The sequence below is a fragment of the Meles meles genome, chromosome 1 (assembly GCF_922984935.1).
Source record: "Meles meles chromosome 1, mMelMel3.1 paternal haplotype, whole genome shotgun sequence".
Lineage (NCBI taxonomy): Eukaryota > Metazoa > Chordata > Mammalia > Carnivora > Mustelidae > Meles > Meles meles.
Window position 1 is genome coordinate 111419075 of NC_060066.1, and position 14833 is coordinate 111433907.

Genomic DNA, 14833 nt, shown 5'->3' on the forward strand with positions numbered 1-14833 from the left:
CTGCTGTGTGTGCACCAGCTATGCGACGTCAGTGCTCACACAACTCCTCATCAACAAAATCAGGGGTTTGGTGGTAGAACCTTTGCAAAATCTGGCATCTTATGCACATTCCTGGAGTGGCTGCTTCTTTAGAATGGCTGATTTTTACCATCCCATCCAATCTTTCCCTTTGCTATTCTTGCCAAGGGAAACGTGCTCTTCTGAGAGCTGGGGTAGCGGATGTTGGGTAAGGACATTATTTGAAGCTATAAGCAGAGTACGGGTAGCAAACATGGCCACGTGAACCATCTGCATGGGGAAGATGCCCACTTCTCCATTGCACCTTTTCCCTGAGATCCAGACTTAGGCCCTACCTGTCTATTCCATTTGGAAGTCTAACAGATACTTCAAATGTAGCATGGCCCAACAGAACTATTGATTCCCCACTCGTAAATATATTCCCACATCTCAGCCTTCTTCACCTTAGTCAAAGGTACCACCCTCTACCCGGGCACTCTGAAAACACTTTCTTTCACTCACACCCCAGCATCTAGACTTTCAATAAACTCTTTGGCTCTACCTCTAAAATATATCTCAAAGCTGACACTTCTCCTATCTCCACTGGCTGTTAGAACACATCATCCTCTCTCTACCTAGGTTACAGCCACAGCCATTTAGACTTCCATACTTTTACTGGAAATCTCAGACTTCCACACTTTTCCTGGAATCCATCCTCCACCACAATCATTCCTAAAAGCAGAGCAGAGCACCGCCTTGCTTAAATCCATCTAGCAGTTTTGCCTTTGCACATAGAATCCAATCTGAAGGCCTTATTTTGCTGTTTCCCAAGCGTCTGCCCATCCAACGCTGCCACTTTCGCCAGCCTCCCCTTCCTCCACATGTCCATCACTCATCTCATGCTGCTTTGGCCACCCTGGCCTTCCTCTGTCCTTAAGATATCACAGTCTTGCTCTTCTCAGGGCCTGTGTGGGCCTCTCTGCCTCAGAGTCTCTTCCCCTAGATCTCGGTGTGCCCCTCCCCCCATCATCAGTGTCACCTCTTCATCTCAGATGTGACCTCCTCTGAGCAGACATCCCTGGCCACTTCACAGAGGCAGCCCCTCAGTCACATCCCCATATTTAGTGTTCTTTCTAGCCCTTACACATGCCTGGTATGATTTTATTTATTTTAAGAGTTAATAGGACTCATAGCGTCTGGGTGGCTCAGTCGGTTAAGTGTCTGCCTTCAGCTCAGGTCATGATCCTAGGGTCCTGGGATTGAGCCCCACATGGGGCTCCCTGCTCGGTGGGGAGCCTGCTTCTCCCTCTCCCTTTGTCCCTCCCCCTGCTTGTGCTCTCTCGCTCTCTCTCAAATAAATAAACAAAATCTTAAAAAAAAAAAAAGTTTACAGGACTCTCCACACTCTATTGTAAGCCCCTTTAGGTCAGAGAATGTACTCATCTTGCTCACCAGTGATTCCCCAGAGCCTTCCCTTGTGCCTGTCACAAAATTGGTGTTCAAAAATATTTGGTGAGGAGCTTACCGACAAGCTGGTGGGCACCGCTTACTTCACTAACTCCCAACTCTACAGAGTTGGGTTCTTCATCCCAGCATGTGCTTTCATCATCCAGAGGAAAAACATTTTCCAGTCATGGCATCTTTCCCCATGCCAGTCTTAACTGAACACACTTTTCCAGAAAACCTGCTCTGGGCTGGCAGAGTTGGAAGCAATGAGGGGAAGTGTATATGTGGGCATGGTGAGTGTGTATTCACGTGTGCCTGCACATGTGTTGGGGGGGGAGGCCAGGGATTTCATTTTAGGGCTGAGCATAGTAGATGATTTTCAGTTGCCTTATCCACTGCTGGGAGCCCAACTTAGTGTAAATAAAGCACCAGGTGGCAGCAGGGGAGTGTTATTGCGCTTCCTTCCCAGTAACCTCGTGTTGTGCGAAGTGGACAGTTAGATACCACCCCTGCACAGACAGCTTGCAACCCATAGATGGATCTGTTGTCCTTACATAAAGGTCTATATCTTCATTATCACAAATGTATACACTAAGTGTCCTTCTCTGCAAGATACTAGGCAAGGACTGTAGAATCTTGGCAGACAGGGAGGAGGAGGGGGTCTTGCTTTATGGAGATAACGGGAATGTAGATGGCTGCACAAACCTGGAGCAAGTAAAGGAATGGTCACATATTGTAATTATTTGCTGCCTTGCTCTTCAGTTTTTTGTTTGTTTGTTTCCTCCTCTAGACTGAAAGTCCCTCAAGGAGAAGGATGAGACTTTTCACCTTTGAACTCTGAAATACAAAGCAAAGAGCCTATGCCATCAAAGGGGCTTAATAAATATTTGTTGATAGCATGAGGAAAAAAAGTTAAAAAAATAAAAATGAGAAGGGAAAACAATGAACATTGTACAGAAAGAAGTTAGGAGCATGCCTTGTGTGAAATGTATGAGGTGGAATGCTCTTGACCCCAGTTTACGGTCACCTTCTTCTTTCGCCTTTTTCTCCTCTTCAAGAAAAGGCAAGAATCCTGCCATGCCTGACTTTAGTGGAATATTGGCCATTTAGAGCTCTTCAGATCAGAAAATCCAGTTGAATGAGTGAGATTATTAGCCAGAGAAAATCCTCAAGACATATTTTCATTTAGATGTTCAGCACAGCCCACCATTCCTTTTTTTTTTTTTTTTTTAAGATTTTATTTATTTTCTTGAGAGAGAGAGAGCACAAGCAGGGGAAGGGGCAGAGGGAGAGAGAAGCAGGCTCCCCTCTGAGCAGGGAGCCCAATACGGGGCTCGATCCCAGGACCCTAGGATCATGACTTGAGCTAAAGGCAGATGCTCAACTGAGCCACCCAGGTGCCCCACCGCCCAGCATTCTTAGCGGTAAAGAGCATCAGTGTGCACCTGGAGACCAGATTCTGTGTTTTCAATCTTTAGCATCTTAGTGTCTTTATTACCGCCCACACCATGAAAGACAAAGGGCATGCACCTTAGTTCTCAGCCCTTGAACTTCTGGAGGTGAGTTTCGCTTCATGTACTTTTCAAGTCAATGCAGTGCCTCCCAGTCCCACAGCAGAGGGGTCCTAGAGCATGTTTTCCCTCCCTGGGTGAAGAGGTGGTGAGATGAGACAGAGGCGACTGACAGGCTTCAGTAAGAGGAGAGGTAGACAGGAAGAGAACCCCAAGCCAGAGACAGCTGGTGTCCAGAGCAAGAGACAGAGGAGGACACTGGGAAGAAGGGACACGAGAGTGTCTGCAGGAGCGGCTTTCTCCGGGTCATCTGCCTAAACCTGCAAGTGCAAGTTAGATTTCATATTAGATTTATATTCTGTTCAATTTTATTCCTAAATATAGTTTAAATTCCAAGCACAGAATCACTCCTATATATCCTCTCCATCCCCAAATCCTGTCTCCTCCTCCAGTCCAGGGAGTCTGAATTTGAACTTCCTTTAGCGATAGGGAAAGTCTTTCCTTCCATAATAATGGATTAATACTTAAATAAATAAATAATGGATTAGAACTTAAAACTGCCAACAGAGGTAGCACATTGGTGTGAATGAATGTCAAAACACACTTCATTGCTCCTTTCTATTGTTTGTGGGGAGGGGAAGGAACCATAAAGGAAAAAAGCAGGAACTGGGGACCCTGGCCAAGTGGTTTCTCTTCATCCCTGTGTTGAGAAGAGAGGCTGTGGCCAACTCTCTCTGCAAACAGCAATGCAGGCATTTTAGCAGTTCCTAATCTCTATTTTCCCTTCATCTGTTCTACTTTTATAATAATCTATAAAAATGAACACAAGCATATTCTGAATTATGGATGATTCTCTCTCTCTCTTTTTCAAAGATTTTATTTTTTGTTTGACAGGGAGAGAGAGAGCACAAGCATGGGGAGCAGCAGGCAGAGGGAAAGGGAGAAGCAGACACTCTGCTGAGCAGAGAGCCCAATGTGGGACTTGATCACAGGACCCTGAGCCAAAGGCAGATGCTTAGCCCACTGAGACAGAAAAGATGAATATAGCCTTCTGATTTTGGTGCCTGGGTTTGTGTCTGTTTGTGATCACGTTCCTGTCAAGTGAAGGCCAAATAATACTTCCGAATCATCTATAAATGAAGGTTTCTGCTTGTTCAGGAAAGTAAAAGTACTGGGAAAATTTTCTTCACTACCATGTGACAGAGAAAAATAGAAACGTCAAACTTGAAAGAATCTGCACATGTCAGTGAGTACAGCATTTGTATAGTATTCATATTTTAAGTGTTTTCCTCGTATGCTTTGCTCATACTAACTTACTACAGTTCAATGGCAGAAAATAAGTCAATATGCGATAACTAATTTTTTAAATTATAGTTTTTTTATTTGGGAGGGCTGCACCCCTACATTGACCCATCCAAAAATAAACCTGTGGTTAAATGAGCTCCATTTAAAAAAAAGAAATTTATCAGCGATGATATGATGATTCAAATGCAAGCCTATTGTGCACAAAGTCAGAAAAACCAAGTTAATAATAAGATGTTATGTTTTTACCAAAAAGCCCTGCATTGGCGATTTTGCTTAAACAAAATCATACTACATATCACATTAACTTAATGCAGTCAATTTGAATTTTACTGGGTTTGCTTATATTTAATTTGTAAATTGATTTTGGTTTTATAGTTATTTATATGAAAGCTCTATGCATAAGGAGTGTAGTTTGCCCTTAATTTTATGATTGTACATATTTATGTAATTTTATAATAAAGTCATCTAAGTTAATATTTTATATGTCACATAATAGTTAAGTTTGAGATGAATTCCCTGGATGAGACTTCCCAAAGTTTGTTCTATGGAATGTTAGTCCCGGAAAAGAAGCAACCACAACAAAATGCATTTGTTAACCTATACATTAAGGAAATCATTACAGCTCCCCTTTGGGAATTCATAGTTCATATCAGCATACTTTTACATGAGAAAACTGTTTAATTTTGTCTGCAGTTTTCCAAAACTATTTGACTACATAAAACTATTTTTTATGGAATAATCACTGAGATCTTATGAAATTCTCCAGAACACAGTAATGAAGAATTGTTCTAGACTAGGCAAAAGCAGATCACACACTTCTCACTGAGGAGGTAAGCAAGGTAACCAAGTCTGAAGCTTTGATGGGAAAGTGGCTCCAGGAGGTAAGAAGAATTAAAAAACAGAAGTGTTTTCTTCTGCAAATATTTATGATTCCTCTAAGGAAGAAAAGGTTGGGAGCATACTGAGTGTCCAGACTGACTGTGTGGACTGCTGTCCAGTCTACAGCCAGACTTGATGAGGACCACGTATAGAAGGGAGAGGCACGCCAGCAGGGATGCTCTCTTTAGGGTGGCCTAAATGAGTAGGTATTGGTGAAGGTTACTACAGAGCAGATTTCCATATTTGTCCAGATGTCCAAAGATGAAATGACTGCATAGCACATATGCTGTCCCTGAGTGGCTCAGACAAAGGCTGAAAGGCAATGTGGATACAATTTAAGGATCAGTTAAGAGGTTGGGCTCGATGGTTAACCTTGATTTTCTATGAGTCAACACATTTGTGATCAAATTTAGATATGTACCCAAGATAACAATGTACTCTACAGGATCATAAGAACACTTAAGTGATGCTGTATATTTAAAATGTTGACTCCTTAAATCGTTCCAACAACCCAGAGCGGGGCACTGAATAGCTGTGATGAGGAAATAGTCATGCTCATCACTGTCCCTTTAAATTAATGACCACAGACCTCAAGTGGGCATTGATACTGCCCAGCTATCAAACTACATCTCTCTTTCATTTACTCTTCTCCAGCATCTCCCCAGTCCCCACTCTCAGCCGATCCCGGTACTTCCTGTGTCACAGAGAAAACTGGAGTAATCAAAGGAACTTCCACAATACTCCTACCAACTTCCATGTATTCTGCCTCCCTACCGTTCCCCCGGATGAAAGACCTACGCTCCTAACTAGACCAACACTCCCATCTGTGCATCAGATCCCACACTACACCATCTACTCAAGGCCATCACTCAGTATTACCCCCTCTTCCTCCCACACTATCAATTGTCCTGTGTGACCAGTCATTTTCATCATATGCGTTCTGTCATTTATCTTTGAAAAACTTCATTTCTTTTACCCATGCCTTTCTTAACCCCATGTCCCTTTCAGCTGCACCACATTTCTTTGCTTCTCTTTATAGCAAATGCCTCAGTCAGCTAATTGTTAATGCACCCAGCTCCTCTCTTCCCATTCTCTCATAAACTTACTCCAGTCAGGCTTTCACCTCCACTCTGCCACTCAAACTGCTCTTGTCAAGATCACCAGTGGCTGCCAGACGGCTTGATCCAATGGACACATCTTATTCCTCTCCCCTGACCTATCTACTGCATTTGACATCATTGGTTATTTCTTTCTCACCTTCTGTGCTTGGCCTGGTAACACAATTTTAGCTTTCTTCCTCCTTCACTGGCTGCTCCTTCTCTATTGTGTTGGCTGGTTCCTCCACTTCCTCCAGACCTCTTCATCTGCAAGTGCTCTAAGGTCCAGGTTTTGAACTACTTCTTTTCGAATTTCCCTGGTCATCTCACTGACTTTTATGGTTTTAGAATGTCACCTAAATGCTGTAGAATCCAAATTTGTCTCGGGCTCACACCTTTCTCTTGAGATCCAGGCTACTTGACATCTCCAGCTGGATGTCTAACAGACATCTCAAATATAAAAACACTGAGGTTCAGATCTTTTGCAGTGAATACAGTGCTGCCCTGTCCACATCCCCTTTCAGGACTGAGGCTCTTATCTCACTGGTTCACAGGAAGGCCCGCCCAAGAATTGCTCTCAGCTGAAAGGAGCTGTCTTGCCTAAGGTCACATAATCCTTGGAGGCACCTCTCTACCAATGCCTGTTTGATGTGGGAGCTACAAAGACCTCAATTTGAGACAACTCTTATGGGTCTTCTAGCTCTGCATGGGATCAACAGAGGCCTCTGTCAAAACTGGATCACTTCTCTGTCTGCCTGACCCTGCTTCTCTCACTCTCATTACAGGTGGGCTCCTGCAATATGAATCCCTGTCTCAGATCTGTTTTCTGGGGAATATGGCTAAGATAGTAAATATTGAGAATATTCCTAGGAAAGACTCTAAAAAAAGATTTTGGAACTAGATCACCAGCCTATTGGCTGGGTGTGAAAGCCTCATGACTGGTGGAAGGTGGTGTCCTTAGTATAGTGATTTTTATTTGTTTTATTTATCTTTTTATTATGTCATGTTAGTCACCATACAGTACATCATTAGTTTTTTTTTCCATTTTATTTATTTTTTCAGCATAACAGTATTCATTGTTTTTGCACAACACCCAGTGCTCCATGCAATACGTGCCCTCCCTATTACCCACCACCTGTTCCCCCAGCCTCCCACCCCTGACCCTTCAAAACCCTCAGGTTGTTTTTCAGAGTCCATAGTCTCTTATGGTTCGCCTCCCCTTCCAAATTTTTTTTTTTTTAATAAACATATAATGTATTTTTATCCCCAGGGGTACAGGTCTGTGAATCGCCAGGTTTACACACTTCACAGCACTCACGATAGCACATACCCTCCCCAATGACCATAGCCCCCTCCCCCCTCCCAATCCCACCTCCCCTCAGCAACCCCCAGTTTGTTTTGTGAGATTAAGAGTCATTCATGGTTTGTCTCCCTCCCAATCCCATCTTGTTTCATTTATTCTTTTCCTATCCCCCTAACCCGCCATGTTGCTTCTCCATGTCCTCATATCAGGGAGATCATATGATAGTTGTCTTTCTCCGATTGACTTATTTCACTAAGCATGATATGCTCTAGTTCCATCCACGTCGTCACAAATGGCAAGATTTCATTTCTTTTGATGGTTGCATAGTATTCCATTGTGTATATATACCACATCTTCTTTATCCAGTCATCTGTTGATGGACATCTAGGTTCTTTCCATAGTTTGGCTATTGTAGACATTGCTGCTATAAACATTCAGGTACACGTGCCCCTTCGGATCACTACGTTTGTATCTTTAGGGTAAATACCCAGTAGTGCAATTGCTGGGTCATAGGGTAGTTCTATTTTCAACATTTTGAGGAACCTCCATGCTGTTTTCCAGAGTGGTTGCACCAGCTTGCATTCCCACCAACAGTGGAGGAGGGTTCCCCTTTCTCCACATCCTCGCCAGCATCTGTCATTTCCTGACTTGTTAATTTTAGCCATTCTGACTGGTGTGAGGTGATATCTCATTGTGGTTTTGATTTGTATTTCCCTGATGCCGAGTGACATGGAGCACTTTTTCATGTGTCTGTTGGCCATCTGGATGTCTTCTTTGCAGAAATGTCTGTTCACATCATTAGTTTTTGATGTAGTGTTCCATGATTCATTTTTTGCTTATAACACCCAGTGCTCCAAGCAATATGTGCCCTCCTTAAACCTATCACTGGGCTAAACCATTCCCTCACCCCCAACCTTCTAAAACCCTCAGATTGTTTCCTGGAGTCCATAGTCTCTCATGGTTCATCTCCTCCTTTGATTTCCCCTCTTCATATCCCCTTCCTTCTCCCAACGTCCTCCATGCTATTCCTTATGTTCCATGCTATTCCTTATGTTCCACAAATAAGTGAAATAATATGATAATTGTCTTTCTCTGCTTGACTTATTTCACTTAGCATAATCCCCTCCAGTTCTATCCTTGTTGATGTAAATGGTAGGTATTCATTCTTTCTGATGGCTGAGTAATATTCCATTGTATAGATGGACCACATCATCTTTATCCATTCGTCTGTTGAAGGGCATCTTGGCTCCTTCCACAGTTTAGCTACCGTGGACATTGCTGCTATGAATGTTGGGGTGCATGTGGCCCATTTTTTTCCATTACATCTGTATCTTTGGGGTAAATATCCAGTAGTGCAATTGCTGGGTCATAGGGTAGCTCTATTTTTAACTTTTTGAGGAAACTCCAAACTGTTTTCCATAAAGTGGCTGTACCAACTTACATTCCCACCAACAGTTTAAGAGGGTTCCCTTTCTCCATAGCCTTTCCAACATTTGTTGTTTCTTGCCTTGTCAGTTTTTGCCATCCTAACTGGTATAAGATGTTGTCTCAATGTGGTTTTGATTTGGATTTCCCTGATGGCTAATGATGATGGTCATATTTTCATGTGTCTGTTAGCCATTTGTATGTCTTCTTTGGAGAAGTGTCTGTTCATGTCTTCTGCCCATTTTTTAAAAAAATTAAATAGCTATTTTATTTATTTATTTGATAGAGATAGATGATAGATAGATAGATAGATATCACAAGCAGGCAGAGAGGCAGGCAGAGAGAGAGGGGGAAGCAAGCTCCCCACTGAGCAGAGAGCCTGATGTGGGGCTTGATCCCAGGACCCTGAGATCATGACCTGAGCCGAAGGCAGAGGCTTAACCCACTGAGCCACTCAGGTGCCCCTGCCCATTTTTTGACTTGATTATTTGGTTTTTGGATGTTGAGTTTGAGAAGTTCTTTATAGATCTTGGTTATCAGCCCTTTGTCTGTAGTGTCATTTACAAATATCTTCTCTCATTCCATGGGTTGCCTTTTTGTTTTGTTGACTGTTTCCTTTGCTGTTCAGAAGCTTTTTATCTTGATGAAGCCCCAAAAGTTCATTTTCACTTTTGTTTCTCTTGCGTTTGGAGACGTGTCTTGAAAGAAGTTGCTCCGGCCAATGTTGAGGAGGTTACTATCTATATTCTCCTCTAGAATTTTGATGGATTCTTGTCCCACATTGAGGTCTTTCATCCATTTTGAGTTTATCTTTGTGTATGGTGTGAGAGAATGATCGAGTTTCTTTCTTCTGTATATAGTTGTCTAATTTTAGCTACCATCACCAATTGTTCTATCAGTGATTGAGAGGGACATTGATAGCTCTACTATAATTTTAGATTTACTTCTCCATTCAGTTTTATCGGTTTTTGATGTTCTATTATTAAATGCATACAGAGTTAGGCTTGTTATATTTAATCCTGGTTATATACCTTATACCAAAGTATACTTTGTTTCTCTTTGTCTTGTTTAGTAATATGAGTCAGTAAGTTTCATTTTCAGTCTCATTTGCATATGTTTCTTTTTTGTTCAGGGCCCCATTTAGATATACTTTTTCTGAGAAGCTCCTGTAGATGGAATTTGTTATTACCTCTGGCATTCATAATGATCATGGAATCCACTGAGCACAGATTGCATGTGTTTGTTTTAATTTTAGTGATCATGGATTGCATGTATTAATTTTAATTATGGATTGGCTGCTCTTGGGTGAGACATATATCTCTTCCCCAAATAAGTGTATGATGTGTGGGGGTTGGGAGAGCTGACATGCTATAACATGACTGTACAGGGCTACTCCTTAGTTAGGGCCTATGGATGTGTCACTCTTTTAATGAAAAGTGGAGAACATATATACCATCGACGACTAAGTATAAGATTAACCTGAAATATAAGATGATTTTCCTTATAAGCTTTATCCATGTTGCTTTTTTCCTCAACTGCTCCTAAGGTTCTCAGTCCTTCCAAGGAAGCTAAAGCCACGTTGAAGTGAGGCCCTCTCCTGATCTGGTGACTAGCCCCACACTTGGCAGTGCTCGCTCAGCATTTGCCCACACTATGGTCTCCCTCTTACAACTTGCCTGCATCCATTTAACCCTCATCCTACATGATGATGAGGTGATGGTCGTGGAGGATAAGATCAATACCCTTGTTAAAGCCGCAGATGTAAATGTTGAACCTTGCTGGCCTGGCTTGTTTGCAAAAGCCATGGCCAATGTCAACATCAGGAGCCCCATCTGCAATGTAGGGGCTTGGGGACCCACCTCAGCAGTTGGTGCGCACCAGCAGGGGGTCCTGTTCCCTCCACCAGGTCTGCCCCCACTGAAGAGAAGAAAGTGGAAGTAGAAAAGAAGACTCAGAGGAGACTGATATCAACATGCTCTTTGGTCTTTTGACTAAACCTCTTCTGTAACCTGTTCAATAAGAAGTTGAAGTCTTCAAAAAAATTTTTTTGTCTATGTTGTTGCATGTAGCTGTAGCTTATTCACATCCTGCTTAATATTGCATTGTATGAATATACCATATTATCCACTTTTCAGTAGATATTCATATGGAACTCTATTGCTTTTCAAACTGTATTGAAAATGCTTGTTTATTCTGTCATACAACAGAGAAAATTGTGAAGTCATATTTTTAGGACAAATTACTAAGTATATAAGCTTCCCTCCACTTCCCATCTCTCTCACCATTTCCATCAGGAATAGCTATTGCATATCTAAATGTTATTATTTGTTTGATATCATTTAAAGCTAATTAATCTTTCACCACCTGAAGTGCATGGTAGTTCAGAATAAAATAATTAAGAATGTGCTGTAACATGAGACTTTCCAAATAGCCTTCTTTTCTGAGTGGGAGTATTGCAAGAGAAATGAAAAACACGTCCACAAAGTACCTATACACAAATGTTTATAGCAGTTTTGTTCCTCATAGACCTAACTGGAAATGACCCAAATTTCTAGCAACAAAGTGAATGGATAAGTGTATTGTGGGATAGTTATACAGTGGAGTACTACTTGGAATTAAAAGATAAAATTGTTACACTGAATATCAAAAATATTTGGTAATTTTTGGAAGATCACATCTTCACTAGGTTGTGAAAGCCAAGCTAAGCCAAAAGGGGAGTGGGTTAGGGTAAGGCATAGCTATATTAAAATGGCAAGAACAGTTTTTTTAAGGAGGGAACATTTGAGGTAAGATCTTAATGATAACAAGCCAGACATCAAAAGAGCTAGAGGGTAGTACTCTAGCTGAAGGAAGAGCAAGTGCAAAAGCTTGGACGCAAGAAATGTCATGCTTTGTTGAAGAAGGGAGACCCCTTGTGGCTAAAGTAGCAGATCTAAGAGAACACTAGGAGCTAGGTGGAGTTGGTATAAGTCTAGAGACAGAGGCAGTAGCTGGATTATGTACAGCTCTACAGCCTATGGTAAGGGACATACCTTTTTTCCCCCCTTAAATTAACATATAATGTGTTATGTGTTTTGAAGGTACGAGTCTGTGATTCATCAGTCCTACACAATTCACAGCATTCAACATAACACATACCCTCCCCAATGTACATCACCCATTGGCCATTTAGATGTCTTCTTTGCAAAAAGGTCTGTTTATATCTTCTGCCAATTGCTTGATTCGATCATTTATTCTTTGGGTGTTGAGTTTGGTAAGTTCTTTATAGATTTTGGATATTATCCCTCCCACCCTCCTCCCCTCCAGGAATCCTCAGTTTGTTTCCTGAGATTAAGAGTCTCTTATGATTTCTCTCTCTCTCTGGTCTGGTTTCGTCTTGTTTCATTTTTTCCTCCTTTTCTTTATGAACGTCTATCTTGTTTCTCAAATTCCTCATAGCAGTGAGATCATGTGATAATTATCTTTCTCTGATTGAATTATTTTGCTTAGCATAATACCCTCTAGTTCCATCCATGTTGTTGCAAATGGCAAGATTTTGGGTTTTCTGATGGCTGCGTAATATTCCATTATATATATATTCACCACATCTTCTTTATCCATTCATCTGTTGATGGACATCTAGGCTTTTTCCATAGTTTGGTTATTGGGTACATTGCTGCTCTAAACATTTGCATGTGCCCCTTCAGATCATTACATTTGTGTCTTTAGAGTAAATACCCAGTACTACAATTGCTAGGTCATAGGGTAGCTCTATTTTCAACTTTTTGAGGAACCTCCATACTGTTTTCCAGAGTGGTTGCAATAGCTTGCATTCCCACCAACGGTGTAGGAGGGCTCCCCTTTCTCTGGATCCTCACCAACACCTGTCATTTCCTGACTGGTTAATTTTAGCCATTCTGACTGATGTGACGTGGTATCTCACTGTGGTTTGGATTTGTATTTCCCTCATGCCGAGTAATGATGAGCACTTTTTCAAGTGTATGTTGGCCATTTAGATGTCTTCTTTGCAGAAATGTCTGTTTATATCTTCTGCCAATTGCTTGATTCGATCATTTATTCTTTGGGCATTGAGTTTGATAAGTTCTTTATAGATTTTGGATATTAGCCCTTTATCTGATTTGTCATTTGCAAATATCTCCCCCCATTCTGTCGGTTGTCTTTTGGTTTTTTGACTGTTCATTTTTCTGTGCAAAAGCTTTCGGTCTTAATGAAGTCCCAATAATTCACTTTTGCCCTTGCTTCCCTTGCCTTTGGCGATGTTTCTAGGAAGATGTTGCTGTGGGTGAGGTTGAAGAGGTTGCTGCCTGTGTTCTCCTCAAGGATTTTGATGGATTCCTTTCTCACATTGAGGTCCTTCATCCATTTTGAGTCTATTTTTGTGTGTGGTGTAAGAAAATGGCACAGTTTCATTCTTCTGCATGTGGCTGTCCAATTTTCCCAACACCATTTGTTGAAGAGACTGTCTTTTCTCCATTGGATATTCTTTCCTGCTTTGTTGAAGATTAGTTGACTTTGAAAAGTCTTTTCTTTTGAAAAAGAAAAACTTTGGTTTTCTTTTTCAGCATTGTTCTGGCTATTTGGGGTCTTTTCTGGTTTCATATAAATTTTAGAATTATTTGTTCCTTTTCTTTGAAAAAAATTGATGGTATTTTGATGGGGATAGCATTAAGTGTGTAGATTGCTTTAGGTAGCATAAACATTTTCACAATATTTGTTCTTCCAATCCATGAGCATGGAACATTTTTCCATTTCTTTGTGTCTTCCTCAATTTCTTTCATGAGTACTTTATAGCTTTCTGAGTACAGATTCTTGGTCTCTTTGGTTAGGTTTATTCCTAGGTATCTTATGGTTTTGGGTGCAATTGTAGATGGGATTGACTCCTTAATTTCTCTTTCTTCTGTATTCCTATTGGTGTATAGAAATGCAACTGATTTCTGTGCATTGATTGTATATCCTGACACTTTACTGAATTCCTGTATGAGTTCTAGCAGTTTTGGAGTGGAGCCTTTTGGGTTTTCCACATAAAGTATCATATCATCTGCAAAGTTGACTTCTTTGCCCATTTGGATGCCTTTTATTTCTTTTTGTTGTCTGATTGCTGAGGCTTAGACTTCTAGTACTGTGTTGAATAGCAGTGGTGATAGTGGACAACCGTACCGTGTTCCTGACCTTAGGGGAAAAGCTCTCAGTTTTTTCCCCATTGAGAATGACATTTGCTGTGTGTTTTTGATAGATGGCTTTCATGGTTTTGAGGTATGTACCCCCATCCTACACTGTGAAGTGTTTTGATCAAGAAAGTATGCTGTACTTTGTCAAATGCTTTTTCGGCACTATTGAGAGTATCATATGGTTCTTGTTCTTTCTCTTATTAATGTATTGTATTACATTGATTGATTCATGGATGTTGAACCAAACTTGCAGCCCTGGAATAAATCCCACTTGGTCGTGGTGAATAATCCTTTTAATGTACTATTGGATCCTATTGGCTAGTATTTTGGTGAGAATTTTTGCATCTGTGTTCATCAAGGATATTGGTCTGTAATTCTTTTTTTTGATGGGATCCTTGTCTGGTTTTGAGATTAAGGTGATGCTGGCCTCATAAAATGAGTTTGGAAGTTTTCCTTCCATTTCTATTTTTTGGAATAGTTTCAGGAGAATAGGAATTAGTTCTTCTTTAAATGTTAGGTAGAATTCCCCTGGGAAGGTGTCTGGTCCTGGGCTCTTATTTTTTTGGGAGATTTTTGATGACTGTTTCAATCTTCTTACTGCTTATGGGTCTCTTCAGGTTTTCTATTTCTTCCTGGTTCAGTTGTGGTAGTTTATATGTCTCTAGGAATGCATCCATTTCTTCCAGATTGTCAAATTTGCTG

At 41.1% G+C, this 14833-nt stretch overlaps 1 pseudogene; it reads left to right on the forward strand.

Moving 5' to 3' along the window:
• The first annotated feature begins 10616 nt into the window (after positions 1-10616).
• LOC123950500 lies at positions 10617-10971 on the forward strand (annotated as a pseudogene).
• The last annotated feature ends 3862 nt before the right edge of the window (positions 10972-14833 follow it).